Source organism: Etheostoma spectabile, chromosome 23 (assembly GCF_008692095.1).
Source record: "Etheostoma spectabile isolate EspeVRDwgs_2016 chromosome 23, UIUC_Espe_1.0, whole genome shotgun sequence".
Classification (NCBI taxonomy): Eukaryota; Metazoa; Chordata; class Actinopteri; order Perciformes; family Percidae; genus Etheostoma; species Etheostoma spectabile.
In genome coordinates this window covers 23,694,526-23,708,474 of record NC_045755.1, presented here as the reverse complement: position 1 = coordinate 23,708,474, position 13,949 = coordinate 23,694,526, and the positions used below count along the sequence as shown (strand labels likewise).

At 42.7% G+C, this 13,949-nt stretch overlaps 3 non-coding genes across 3 annotated transcripts; all 3 read right to left on the bottom strand.

Annotated features, from left to right (window-relative positions):
- Positions 1 to 2,095: 2,095 nt before the first annotated feature.
- trnag-gcc (transfer RNA glycine (anticodon GCC)) lies at positions 2,096 to 2,166 on the bottom strand. The gene has a single exon. It is a non-coding gene; the product is annotated as a tRNA-Gly (tRNA).
- Positions 2,167 to 8,629: 6,463 nt separating this feature from the next.
- trnar-ccu (transfer RNA arginine (anticodon CCU)) lies at positions 8,630 to 8,702 on the bottom strand. Its single transcript has one exon. It is a non-coding gene; the product is annotated as a tRNA-Arg (tRNA).
- A 1,449-nt stretch (positions 8,703 to 10,151) lies between these two features.
- trnak-uuu (transfer RNA lysine (anticodon UUU)) lies at positions 10,152 to 10,224 on the bottom strand. The gene has a single exon. It is a non-coding gene; the product is annotated as a tRNA-Lys (tRNA).
- Positions 10,225 to 13,949: the final 3,725 nt, after the last annotated feature.

Here is a 13,949-nt window from a genome sequence, read left to right as displayed (position 1 = left end):
GTTAATCACTGTTTATGGGGGGGATCCGGGAGATTTACTTTGTTGCACCTAAAAAAACGGACCAATGATGCCACATGGCCCTGCCCGTGGACATTTTCCAGTGGATGCCATCTTGTTCTGTCTGGAAATTCCCCGGAAGGCGGGGTATGTGGTATGGAAGTTGTCGGATCAGTACATTCAGGTTTTTAATTGTGTCGATTTCCTCCTTGGGTAAGAGGCGGGAGAAGTTTATCACTGGTACAAAGATTTTGGCATGGGGGAAGGTTGCTCTAGCTGCCCAAAGTAAGTTGTTTCATGTTGGTCCATGAGAAAAGTGCTTTTGCGGGACCTCTCATTAATACCGAAGGACAGGATAACCTTGTCCACAGTGTTTAAGGATGTTGATGGCATGTAAGAAATTGGCCCCAGGGTAGCAGTCAACTTGGACGTTTTTGCTGTGAATCAATGGGAGCCTAGAGAGGTTTGAGTCCCAGATCACTAAGATCCTTCTAGTTGGATTAAGGACCCAGTGTTTGTGTTTGTTACCCTCTAACGGTTAGAGGGTAACAAACAGAGTCTAACCCTTAGCGATGGTAGCAAACCAATGACACGTCATATTATACAAAATCTCAGTTCTGCCTTCATGAACAACAGCACATCTTGACAGGAACCAGGAAAAGAGATCACATCTCTCCTACTTTAGCTTCCTGTAAAATCCAGAGTAGAATTTAAAATCCTTCTTCTCACCTACAAAGCTCTTAATGTTCAGGCACCATCTTATCTTAAAGAGCTCATAGTACCTTATTACCCCACCAGAGCACTGCGCTCCCAGAATGCAGGGTTACTGGTGGTTCCTAGAGTCTCCAAAAGTAGAATGGGAGCCGGAGCGTTCAGCTATCAAGCTCCTCTCCTGTGGAACCAGGTTCCAGTTTGGGTTCAGGAGGCAGACACCATCTCCACATTTAAGAATCTTGTGCTCTCTTGCCCCTCTCCTTTCTCCTCCTATAACTTCCTGCAGGTGTTTCTGGCTCTGGAGCTGTGGAGTCTGGAACCGTGGTTGGAGACACCTGCTGCCTCTATGTTCCGGCATGACACCCTCTACTGCAATTCTCCATGTCTCTCTCTCTCAGTCTGTCTTTTCTCTGTCTGTCTTTCTCTTTCTCTGTCAGTCTCTTTCTCTCACGCCCAACCAGTCGAGGCAGCTCTTGGTGGGAATTTTGGGGTTTTGTAAATAACATCACAGAGTATGGTCTAGACCTGCTCTTTAATGAAAATCGCAGTGAGATAACTGTTGTTGTGATTTGGCCTAGCAGGATGTAACAGGGCATTGCAGGACGGGTAGCAGGACCACAGCAACAGCTGCAAACATGATTTTGGAGCCTCCCTGGTCCAAGGAAACATGCTGCGCCAGAGCTAGATTAGTAACAAGCATTTCTGGGACATGGATGCACACAAACAGAAAGATAAAGGAGAGAGGAGCTCAGTGTGTCAAAGGAAGTCCCCCGGCAGTCTAAAACTATTACAGCGTAACTAAGAGAGACAGGGTAAAGAGTCTGGTCAGGCTAGAACTCTCCCCTTCTGGATGGTGTGGGGGATGTTTTCTTGGCACACTTTAGGCCCCTTAGTGCCAATTGGGCAACATTTAAATGCTACAACCTACCTGAGCATTGTTTTCTTACCATGTCCACCATGTACCCATCCTCTGATGGCTACTTCCAGCAGGATAATGCACCATGTCACAAAGCTCTAATTATTTTAAATTGGTTTCTTGAACATGACAATGAGTTCACTGTACTAAAATGCCCCCCCCCCCCACAGTCACCTGATCTCAACCCAATAGTGCATCTTTATGGTGTGGTGGAACGGGAGTTTCGTGCTCTGGATGTGCATCCCACAAATCTCCATCAACTGCAAGATGCTATCCTCTCAATATGGGCCAACATTTCTAAAGAATGCTTTCAGCACCTTGTTGAATCAATGCTACGTAGAATTAAGGCAGTTCTGAAGGTGTCAGGGGATAAAACACAGTATTAGTATGGTGTTCCTAATTATCCTTTAGGTAAATGTAGATCCCCCTTTTGTACCAGGGTAATTCCAAAAAGTAGTAAAAGAAAACTGCATTGGCCAGGAATTGGACCCAGGTCTCCCGCATGGCAGGCGAGAATTCTACCACTGAACCACCAATGCTTGACGCAGTTTGAATTGCACCTCTGAAAAAAATAAGTCTGCGTGGCCACATTATGTTTTCACAAGTGTCAGCAAAAAGGTAATTTTTATCCATTTTATTCCATCCTGCGAGCACAAATAACAGAGCAGAGTGGCGCAGCGGAAGCGTGTTGGGCCCATAACCCAGAGGTCGATGGATCGAAACCATCCTCTGCTAATTCTCATGGTTTGTATCAGTAGCACATCTATCCCAGTCTGTGTATGAAGTGAAATGTCCCCACCTGCTGAAGGGTTGATTTACTTGCATGTTGAGATTATTTCATCCAAAAAAAAAGAAACTAACCTGCCGTAACACCCATAAAAACTGGAGCATGAAACACTAAATATACTACACTAGAGTTAGTGTACTACTACTATTACTGTAAATAGAATCTGTAAAACATGTACGTTCAAAGTGCTTGTTGTGCTGTCCAGTGCTACCAGTCAGATTACCACAGGAGGTAATATCTTTGCAGCTCTTTTAAAGACTACCATAATACCTGCTGGAGATGCCAGGTCCTCATACATGTAAAGCATGCGCTCTACCACTGAGCTACATCCTTACATCGTACATCCTCCATACTTCTCTCTTTTTGATGTCACTTTGCACTTTTTATCTGTTATACATAACAACCTGGATGCAACAAAGAACCTAACCTTTATTTCCGTTTTGTACAACCCCAGGATTTAAAAAACAGAAATATTTTTTCACCAAATTCCCAGCCAATCACAGTCAGTACTTGTCTCACGAAACAAAAAACGTCTCAATGTCCAAATTAAATCATTCATTCAGCAGAATTGAAATTTTAACTTACCCCCGCTGTTTGAAATTGCTTCCTTGTCATTTGGATTTCAGAGTGGAATCAGCGAGCCCTCAGTGGTTTCTGACTCTCTGTCTCTCAAAGATGTTTGGCGAGGTTTAGAGGCAGGTGATCATCAGATCCCTGGAGTGGCCTGTCATCAGTCATCAGTCACCAGCGAGTCCTGATCTGATCCCTCCTTCAAATCCTGCCGACAACGCTAAGTTTGTTGTGGAAGTTTCTTGAACAGCGAGGGAGGAATTTGGCTGGAAGTGAGACTCTGTTGAAACAGAATAAAGCTGAATTAAAGGTTTTGGTATTCAGTGAAAAGGTTTAATTGTTTTCTCGAGAAAACAATTTGATGACAAGAACAGCTTTCCCAATGAACAGAGTTACAGAGTGACCACAGTTCTGTGTCCGTACAATCAATAATACACTTCTTTATATCTATTCAATTCAATTCAATTTTATTTATAGTATCAAATCACAACAAGAGTTATCTCAAGACACTTTACAGATAGAGCAGGTCTAGACCACACTCCAGAATCCACAAGGACCCAACAGTTCCAGTTTTTTCCTCCAGAGCAAGCAACAGTGCGACAGTGGCGAGGAAAAACTTCCTTTTAGGCAGAAACCTCGGTCAGACCCAGGCTCTTGGGAGGCGGTGTCTGACGACCGGTTGGGATTAGAATGAAGAGTTTGTTTGTAGTAGTTCTTTGTAGCATAGCAGGGCACTGTGGGCGTTACAAGGCACAGCAGGACGTAGCTGGGCACCGCAGAGCGCAGCAGGATGTAACATGGCATCGCAGGACATGTAGCGGGACCATGGACAGCTGCTACCCTGATTTTTGCGCCTCCCTGATCCGAGGAAACATGCTGGGGGGGAAAGAACATAAGGACTCCGGGGAATGACTCCCCGGAGATAGGTTAGTAACAAGCATTTCTGGGACATAGATGCACACAAATGGAAAGATAGAAAGATAGATGAGAGAGGAGCTCAGTGTGTCAAAGGAAGTCCCCCAGTAGTCTAAACGAGAGAGAGAGAGACATGACCATCCCACTGTCTAGCGGAGGTGGCTATGAGAGAGAGAGAGAGAGAGAGAGAGAGAGAGAGACATGACCATCCCACTGTCTAGCGGAGGTGGCTATGAGAGAGAGAGAGAGAGAGAGAGAGAGACATGACCATCCCACTGTCTAGCGGAGGTGGATATCTAGTGCCCCTAGAGGAGAAAAACATCCCTTGTTTGGAAAACGGTTTAATCTGAAAGTGGACCTTAGACAGACAGTTGGAGCTCTTACATTTTTCTGAATCTGCCACTCCTTGTTTCAAGTTTCTTGAATTCTATCTTAGCTGAAAAAGGACATCTTGTCTCTTGGATAGGCTATGGTCTCGACCTGGGACCTGGGGCCTGCAATTAAAACACAGCTTTAGACAACTGTTTCTGTCCGACTTCACACCATTTGTCCTTGGAGGACAAATGCAAAGTCATAACAAACCCAGTTGTCTCCATCAAGGAGAAACACACAGATGACAGATACAGAAGTCATATACTCTGAGAGGCATTGGAGATCTTATTATGAATAATTAATATTAAAATCAGTGGTTAAATGTAATTTTTCATTACAAGTTACTGTTTGAAAAACTGAAAATAATTGTTATTGAGATGGAGGCAGATGAAGTGTTTATGACCCATCAATGATGACAAAAGGATACATCCGCTGTCGGGGGTCTGATTTAAAGGAAATGCTACTCTTTAAAAGTGTTGGGGTTCTAGCGTTAAACTAATGAGGAAGAATTTGACAAATCTAAACCAACCAAAAACAAGTCCACAAACTTATTCTTTCAAATCTTACACCTGAATATTTCAAGTACTGACCATTCCCTGAGCAGGAATTGAACCCAGGCCACGGCGGTGAGAGCGCTGAATCCTAGCCACTTGACCACCAGGGAGACACATTTATGAAATTTATTTTTGTAGATGTGAGTTTCCTTTTCACTTACTGGAATGACTTATATTGTTTTAGGCGAGGAATGACGCCTGGCTAGAGCTTCAGAAGGCAGGACATGACAGATTACACATCTGTCACATAGTCAGTTTGTATTCTTAAATACCAAGTCTCTTGCTGTTCCTTGACTAGTTGCCCCCCCCCCCTGCTTTGCAGTTTCTATCAATGTAAAATGAAGCAGAGGATGGAACAATTTGGAGGCATAACAGAGAACTAGCTTTACAAAGCTGCCGTGACCCGAACTCGAACCGTGGTTGCTGCTGCCACAACGCAGAGTACTAACCACTATACCAGGGGTTCCCAAAAGTTTCAGCCCGCGACCCCCAAAGTAACGGTGCAAGTGACTCGCGACCCCCCCCCCCCCCCACTATAAACATTGCGCGCAATCGCGCACGCACTACAGGCATATCCAAACATGAGCATATTGACAACACAAAATAACACAACAGCCATGACATTATTCTACAGTAATTTACTCATTACTTTAATTTGAACTTATACTCACCTAATGAGGTGGATGTGCAGTATGTTTGGACCACAGCAAGTTAAAAAGCTCTATATTTTAATTTAAAATAGTTTTTATATACATTACACACTAGGCCAAAAAAAATAAAATCCCTTTTACCTATTTCGGCCATACAGTATTCGGTATTTCGTGGTGTTGGTTTTAATCTTTCGCACGGTTGAAGATGCAAATTGGTTGCTTAGTTACCATCAGCGTCTCTGTCAGAGAAACGTCATAAGCGGTCTGGAGTAACAAGGGTGGGCATCAGCGATGGGGCGAAGGTAAAGCCCGGGTTGGTAACGCAGGCTACCACCATGAGTACGGCGTGGATGGACTCCGTTCTGGACCAGAAGGCAGCGCCGGGCGCTCGCTCTGTGGAAGGAGCGGTACACGGAGCTAGATGGCCGGTGGCTGCCTACGTGTTTATACAACTTTATACATCCTCAAACTGGCTGGAATCATCACATCCTCTCCAAGGAGGGCACCAGCAGGGACATTGTCTGGAGGAAGTTCAGGCAGAACTGGCAGAGGAGCTGAGACACGAGTTTAGAGGAGGAAAGGGAGCGGGGCGCGGTCCGAGGAGCGGGGGGGGGGGCGCGGTCCGAGGAGCAATGCACACCACAGCAGACACCAACACGGAGGCAGTGACAGGTTAGGTTAGGTTATAAATGTTCAAAGAAATACTTTTAGGTGTTATTTGCATGTTTACATACCATATTTTTCAGATGTGAATGGAATAATTTTACTATGCCATGATATGAATTATTGAAACACCTGGGCAACTCAAGTGTATAATTAAACACGTTTTAAATTGTACAATTTGGTGTTATTTAGTTTTTCTAAAGATATCCTAACACAATACCTGCATTAAAATTGCAATTAGGTATTTATCAGGACAGATTATAGAGTTAGAGTCTTGCGGTTCCAGTACTTTTGGAATCCCGGCAGTTGTAGTGTTAATGTTGGAGACGCTACTCGGAAAGAAAGAAAATCATAACAGCTGTTCCCTTTTTATTTAGTTGCTGGTTTTATTTTAATTTAGCCACTAGTTTTATCTTGTGTTAAATCATGGCTAACATGCTATTTCTAATTGTTTTTAAATTTTTATTTTATTTCTGGAAATCAACTCGCGACCCCCCTCTCTGGCTCGCGACCCCCCTGGGGGTCCCGACCCCCACTTTGGGAATCACTGTGTTACAATGTGGAGTTTAGTCATGTGCAGGTAGTGTGGCGGAGTGGTCTAAGGCGCTGGCTTAAGGCTCCAGTCTCTTTGGAGGCGTGGGTTCAAATCCCACCACTGCCATTTGCAAATGTCACATAGCTGGAAGGTAACAAATGTGATGACTTGGTGTTCAGATGATGTTTTCCCTTGTGACATAGCTTAGTGCACTACCTAAAGACTCCTTTCTGACTCTGGTTTTTATATCTGTACTTGCAATGCCCAGGTTTTAATGACCACCCAATCGTAAGTGTCCAATGTGAAATACTCATTCATTGCCAAAATTGTCAGTAACTGTGACGGAGCGCATGCCGGCCGTCACGGTAGCGATACGCTACCTATACCATCCAAAGACTGAGACTGCAGGTATATGTTAAATACCCGTATATGTTTAACGTGTTCATATGTTTCGCTAATTTTCACAATGTTTAAAATCTTCAGTTAACCTAGCCATTCTCCATTTTCCCACAGTAATCCCGTAGCTTTCTTGTGCACACACTTTAACATCTAAAACTACAGTGATTTACATGCGACTGCTAAATTCATCAAACCGTCATTCTGTGTAAAACCACACCATACTTCACAAACATTACCTATTTACAATAACCACGCAACACTCAGATCTCTGTTGACTAAGTGTCTGTTTCTTTAGTTTCAAAGTGTAACACAGGTTAAACATTAGTCATATCAGCTTTGTCTTACCACCGTCTTCTCGTTCTGGTTTAAGATTACAAACTGACTATGTGTCAGATGTGTAATCTGTCATGTCCTGCCTTCTGAAGCTCTAGCCAGGTGCCATTCCTCGCCTAAAACAATATGAGTCATTCCAGAAAGTGAAAAGCAAACTCACATCTACAAAGATAATTTTGATAGCTGTGACTCCCTGATGGTCTAGTGGCTAGACTAGAACCTAGAACTAGAACTAGAACTAAACTAGAACGCTAGAACCCCAATGGTTAAGAGTACCATTTCCTTTAAATCAGACCCCTGACAGCGGATGTATCCTTTTGTCATCATTAATGGGTTATAAACACTTCATCTGCCCCTATCTCAATAACAATTCTTTTCATTTTTTCAAACAATAACTAAACTCCTAACCAACATTTTCTACCTGAAAACCAATGTATGTATGTGTCAAGTAATGTTATTATTGGATTCAGGTCCAAATTTTGACATTTTAGTGCAATGCAAAGGTGCATAACAGATTGCTTTCTACTTACCTGGAGCGATGCAAAGCAGGGGGGGCAACTAGTCAAGGAACAGCAAGAGACTTGGTATTTAACACACCCCATTTAAAAAGTTGTTAGCCATGAAAAGTATTAGTGTAATAATTTGCTAAAATTCTTTTTAGTAGAGGAATGTTCGCACAAGAGTAATAATACTTTACTTAAACTGTGCTGACTTTTTATTTCTGTTGGTGAACCGGATTATTACCAATGGAGTGGCCGTTTTGTTTTTGCTCGGCAGAGTATGACAATCCTCAATGTCCCCGCTATCAACATAAATGCCTTTGTTGTCCAAGAAACGGGGGTATTGATGTCCCATCCATGCAACCGATGGATATGATCAAAACCTGTATACAGCCCAACCACTTACCAATCACATCACCGGAAAGTCAGCATTACTACAGGGTTCTGACAGGGTAGTGGATGTGGATTTTTTTAAATGGACAGTAAACTGCCAGAACATGACTAGCCACTTTTCATGGGCTGTCAACAACTTTTCCAGCAGTTATATCATGATTCATCTCACCATGGAAATCAGGTTGAGGGTCATCATCTCCTGATTCATCATCCTTTCAGAGTGTCTACCATTGTGTCACCAGCAAAACTGAGCTAGCAGAGGACGGTTTCGATCCATCGACCTCTAGGTTATGAGCCCAGCACGCTTCTGCTGTGCCACTTTGCTGAAAACCACCCCAGATGGGACTCGAACCCATAATCCCTGGCTTAGGAGGCCAGTGCCTTATCCATTAGGCCACTGGGGCTTTACATCACCCAAATTCAACAGTTCAGGAGAAATACATATATAGCTCTGGAGACGTAATGAAACAGTAACCTTGACCTCTAGATTTTGAAGTGTTTCCCTCTAGGCGTTCAGGGATATTGCATTCACAAGAATTGGATGGACAGACATGAGGACACAGTCACCTTGACATTGAACCTTTGACCTCCAAAATCTCATCAATTGATTTGCGAGTTCATGTGAATGTTTTTGCAAACTTTGAAGAAACACAAACATGGGTGTTGTGATAAGGTGGTGCTGTCTATCGTTGTTTCTGAGATCAACAATACCTTCTAAAGTTGAATAGCTATTGCGTACCCGGTAATATTAGAGAAGAGCTCTCGTTGGCACTGTAGGCGGACAATTTAGAAAATGAAGTTACTTTACACTTTAAACTGTTACATCTACTCTAAATCACCATATGCAAAATTTTCAAGCCTCGTTGGCACGCCAACCACCATCTACAGTAGGTAAATCACTGGCTAGCTATGCATGAGTACCTCATACCTTTTACCAGGTTCAGGTGGTTAATAGTTATGGTCAAATGAAGCTTCATTAAGCTTTCTGAACAATGTTCTACATTTTCTGAACACATTCACTCAGTAGTGTTTTATTATTGGTTGTGCATCTGTGATTGCCCTAGAGGTCTCTCAGTCCAGCACCTCTCCCGCTCATCTTTGTTAGTTTTACTCTGTCCAGCATAAATCACTGACACCATACCTCACACTCATCCATGCATACACCTTGCATACATGTATACCACCTTTGCACACAGTCTTTTGTCTCCCCTTTTCATGGGGTCATGACAAAGCATCTAGGGTCAATTTTAGCCTTGGTGTGAGTACATAGAGTACATAGTGAGTACATACACCCCACATACATTGTTTTTATTAAGATTGACGACCAAATTCTTAGTATTTCTAAAATTTTGCAAACCATTGCAATACCTTTCAAAGCCTTGTTGGCGCAGTAGGCAGCGCGTCAGTCTCATCATCTGAAGGTCGTGAGTTCAGCCCTCACACGGACAAAACACAACTAATGCTGAAAATACAGTAACATTCAAGTGGTTGAACACTAGCACATGAATGGAATTTGTCATTCTTTGGTCATGTCTGAGATAGATACAATGAAAGGAATTATTTAAGAGTGGTAGCAAACCAATGAAAAGTTTCCTAGAACATATGTGATATTTCCTTGGACATACTATGTTTTCAAGCAGGGAGATGAGTACAGAGATTTGGGTGCTAGCAAGATGGATGTAGGTTGCCCATTGTTCATTTAGACTTACCAGCAACATTGTTATTATACAAACCTGCTTGAAAAGCCACAATTCTTTTTAAAGACTTGTGCATGGAACACACATGATATGGCAGTGTCTTAAGTGTTCAGGTATGTCAAATGAACAACTCATCGAGCAGAATATGTAACTCTACGCCTGAACAGGGACTTGAACCCTGGACCCTCAAATTAAAAGTCTGATGCTCTACCGACTGAGCTACCCAGGCTTCGAAAGCAACTGGATGTGGAAAAAGCAATCTCCTGAGACCAATGAGCTGTTGCCATGATCACGGTCTTCTGGACAGCAGGAGGGTAGACCACGATTTGCACATTGCCTGAGAACACCAATTGTTATTGCAAAAACTGGTTGAAAATTGGCCAAATTGGCCAAAAAGGTTAAAAAGCTCAAAGTCACAACTCATCATGGCCACTAGCAGACTGTGAACATCCTGCAAACCTGCATGACAGATGACGATAGCGAGCACTTCATACATATCCCAGAATCAAGCTGTTGCCTTACCAGGGACTTGAGCTGTGGTATACTTTTTCGCTCAAAACGTTGATAACCTAATTCAAACAACACGGCTCTAGACGAGTAATCTTTACTGCCGGTGGGTACAAAAAAACAACTCTCCCTCTTGTTCCACTTCTATACTCTTAGCCCTCGTGACAGGAAAAATGCACCAGATGACCTTCTATCCAAGCAGGGAGATGAGTACAGAGATTTGGGTGCTAGCAAGATGGACGAAGATTGCCCATTGTTCATTTAGACTTAACAGCAACATTGTTATGATGCAAACCTGCTTGAAAAACAGCCGCAATTCCTTTTAAAGACTTATGCATCAACCACAAATTATGTAGCAGTGTCTGAAGTGTTTAGGCATGTCAAATGGACAACTCATCTAGCAGAATATTCAACTCTACAGCTGAACAGGGACTTGAACCCTGGACCCTCAGATTAAAAGTCTGATAGTCTACCGACTGAGCTACCCAGGTTTCCAGAACAAATGGTTGGGGAAAAAATGATATCCCGAATTACAAATTGAAATGCAAGTAAATGAAGACCATTAAGCTGTTGCCATGAACACAGTCTTCTGGACAGCAGGAGGGTAGACCACGATTTGCACATTGCCTGAGAACACCAAATGTTATTGCACAAACTGGTTGAAAATTGGCTAAATTGACCAAAACGGTTAAAAAGCTCAAAGTCACAACTCATCAAGGCCACTAGCAGACTGTGAACATCCAGTAAACCTGCATGACAGATGACGATAGTGAGCACTTCATACATATCCCAGAATCAAGCTGCTGCCTTAACAGGGACTTGAGCTGTGGTATTCTTTTTCGATGAAAACGTTGATAACCTGATGCAATTTTACGGCTCTAGACAAATAAACTTTATTGCTGGTGAGTACAATAAAACAACTCTCCCGCTTGATCCGCTTCCTCTTGACGGGAAAAATCCACCAGATGACTTGCCATCCAAGCAGGGAGATCAGCACAGAGATTTGGGCGCTATCAAGATGGATGTAGGTTGGCCATTGTTCATTTAGAGATAGCACCCGCATTGTTATGATGCAAACCTGCATGAAAAACAGCCACATTTCTTTTTAAAGACTTGTGCATGTTACTTACATGATACAACAGTGTCTGAAAGTGTTCAGAATTGCCAAAGTGTACAACTCATCCAGCTCATCCAGAACTCTGCCAATTTTGCTCAATTTGGCCTTAATTGTTTCTGGACATCTGTTCTTTTTAAACAATTAAAAAGCAGGCCGGTTAGCTCAGATTGTTTGAGTGTGGTGCTAATAATGCTATGCACCCGCAGACACTTTAGGGGTGATAAAATCACCAAACCCTACGCCCAAAATCATCTATATCCACCTTTTGTTTGCACAAATAGGCCATTTACGCAAGTGCAGAAGTTCTTGTATCTCAAGGCATATGAGGTTGCATACTGATGGAGAGAAGGAGGAGGAGAGAGGTACCTAGTGCATCATGGGAAGTCCACCGGTAGTCTAGCCTATAGCAGCACAACTAAGGGATGGTTCAGGACTCACCCGAGCCAGCCTTAACTATAAGCTTTATCAAAGAGGAAAGTCTTAAGCCTACTCTTACATGTGGAGATGGTGTCTGCCTCCTGAACCCAGACTGGAACCTGGTTCCACAGGAGAGGAACCCTCTGGCTCCCATTCTACTTTTGGAAAACCTGTTCTTGACTTGCCTTTCCCACATCCTCTGAATGCTTTAGCTAACTAAATGACTTAAGTTGGCCAAAATTGTTGCTTTTTCATCTTTGTTATGATTGTTGTGCGCCTTCAATATCATATCATATCATATTATGTGGATAGTTTGAAAGAAACTGTCAAGCAAACACTTTCAACACTTTTAAAGGTTCCATGTGTAATGGTTAGCACTCTGGCTCTGAATCCAGCGATCTGAGTTCAAATCTCAGTGGAACCGTTTTAAGCCACAGTATAGGTGAAAAAATCAACCTTCAACTTTCCCATCTAGTTAAAGTGAGCTTACAGGTTTAATGTCCTCTGGCCAGTTAGACTGTAAACAGTATGTTGGGGGGGCATGTTGAGGAGTCACCTGGTTGTTAATGTAACTTGAAGAAGCTCCACATTTGATGGTATGATTGGAAGTGATAGGCTTTGAGTTACATGGGGGATACGCACTTTGCATTCAGTTCGTAATCACCATAAAAATTAGGTATCACTGAAATTTGAACTTGTGTTGCTGCAGTCAGAGTATACAGTGCTCATCCTGAATGGACCAGTATAGTGGATCAGAACTGCTTGTTGAATGGTCTATAGCTTTGGACCCCCCTTTCCCCACAGCTTTCAATTGTCAGATATGGGTGGGGGAGTGGGCACTGTGGCCAACCCTTTCTGGGTAAAAAAAACTTCTGCGGAAGACATTTTTACCAAGTCCTGCCACCTTCAAGGTTCAAGTAGTCTTTATAATCCCCGGGGGACAATTTGGTGTGCAGCAGCATGTAACATAAATAACACACAGGTTTACACAATACAACAGCCATACAGAGCCATACAGAGAGCCTTTATCAATTTTTCATCACGGAAATGCAGCTCCAGTATGTCATTGACTAGAAAAGCATGGTTATGAATTGTTTATCAATGGTAAAATGAAAGAGTAGAACGTACGACAGATGATAAGATAGAATAGTAGATTTTGTGTTAAAATGTAAGGAGTAAAAGTAAAAACTCAAAAAAATTAATAGTCAATACAGTAAAAATATCTGAAAATCCTTGAGTACAGTAACGAAGTATTTGTACTTTGTAACTTCCACTGTGGATCCCAGTAAAAGGTCCAAAGGTCCAAATCCTGCCGACAACAAAAGGCATCCATACCTGTGTAGTACAGCATTGACAGATGAGATTATTGTGGGCGTCCTTACATCCAGTGGTGGTGGTATATTGGTGGCGTAGCTGCCTTCCAAAAGTTGACGGGGGTTCAATTTCCAGCCATTGCAGAAAAGCTCAACTTTTAATGCAAAAACTAATCCATTAATTGCTATTTGTAAACTGGATTACTGCAATTCTTATTTATCAGGGAGCTCGAAAAGACAATGACCACTCTTCAGCTGATCCGGATGCTGCAGCACGTGTTCTGACAGGAACCAGGAAAAGATCCAATCCGAATAGAATTTAAAATCCTACAAAGCTCTCAGGCCCTGCCTGAGTGAAGAGCTTTGTAGGATTTTAAATCTTACTATCTTAAAGAGATCATAGTACCTTCTGCCCACCAGAGCACTGAGCTCCAGATACTTTGGGTGTACTTTGGTTCCTAGAGTTTCTAAAAGTAGAACGGGAGCCAGGGGTTTCCGCTATCAGGCTCCTCTCCTGTGGAACCAGGTTCCAGCTATACAGTACTATGATGTATTGTGGTTTATATGTTATGTGTGTTTTAATCTTTGTACAGAGTAGTT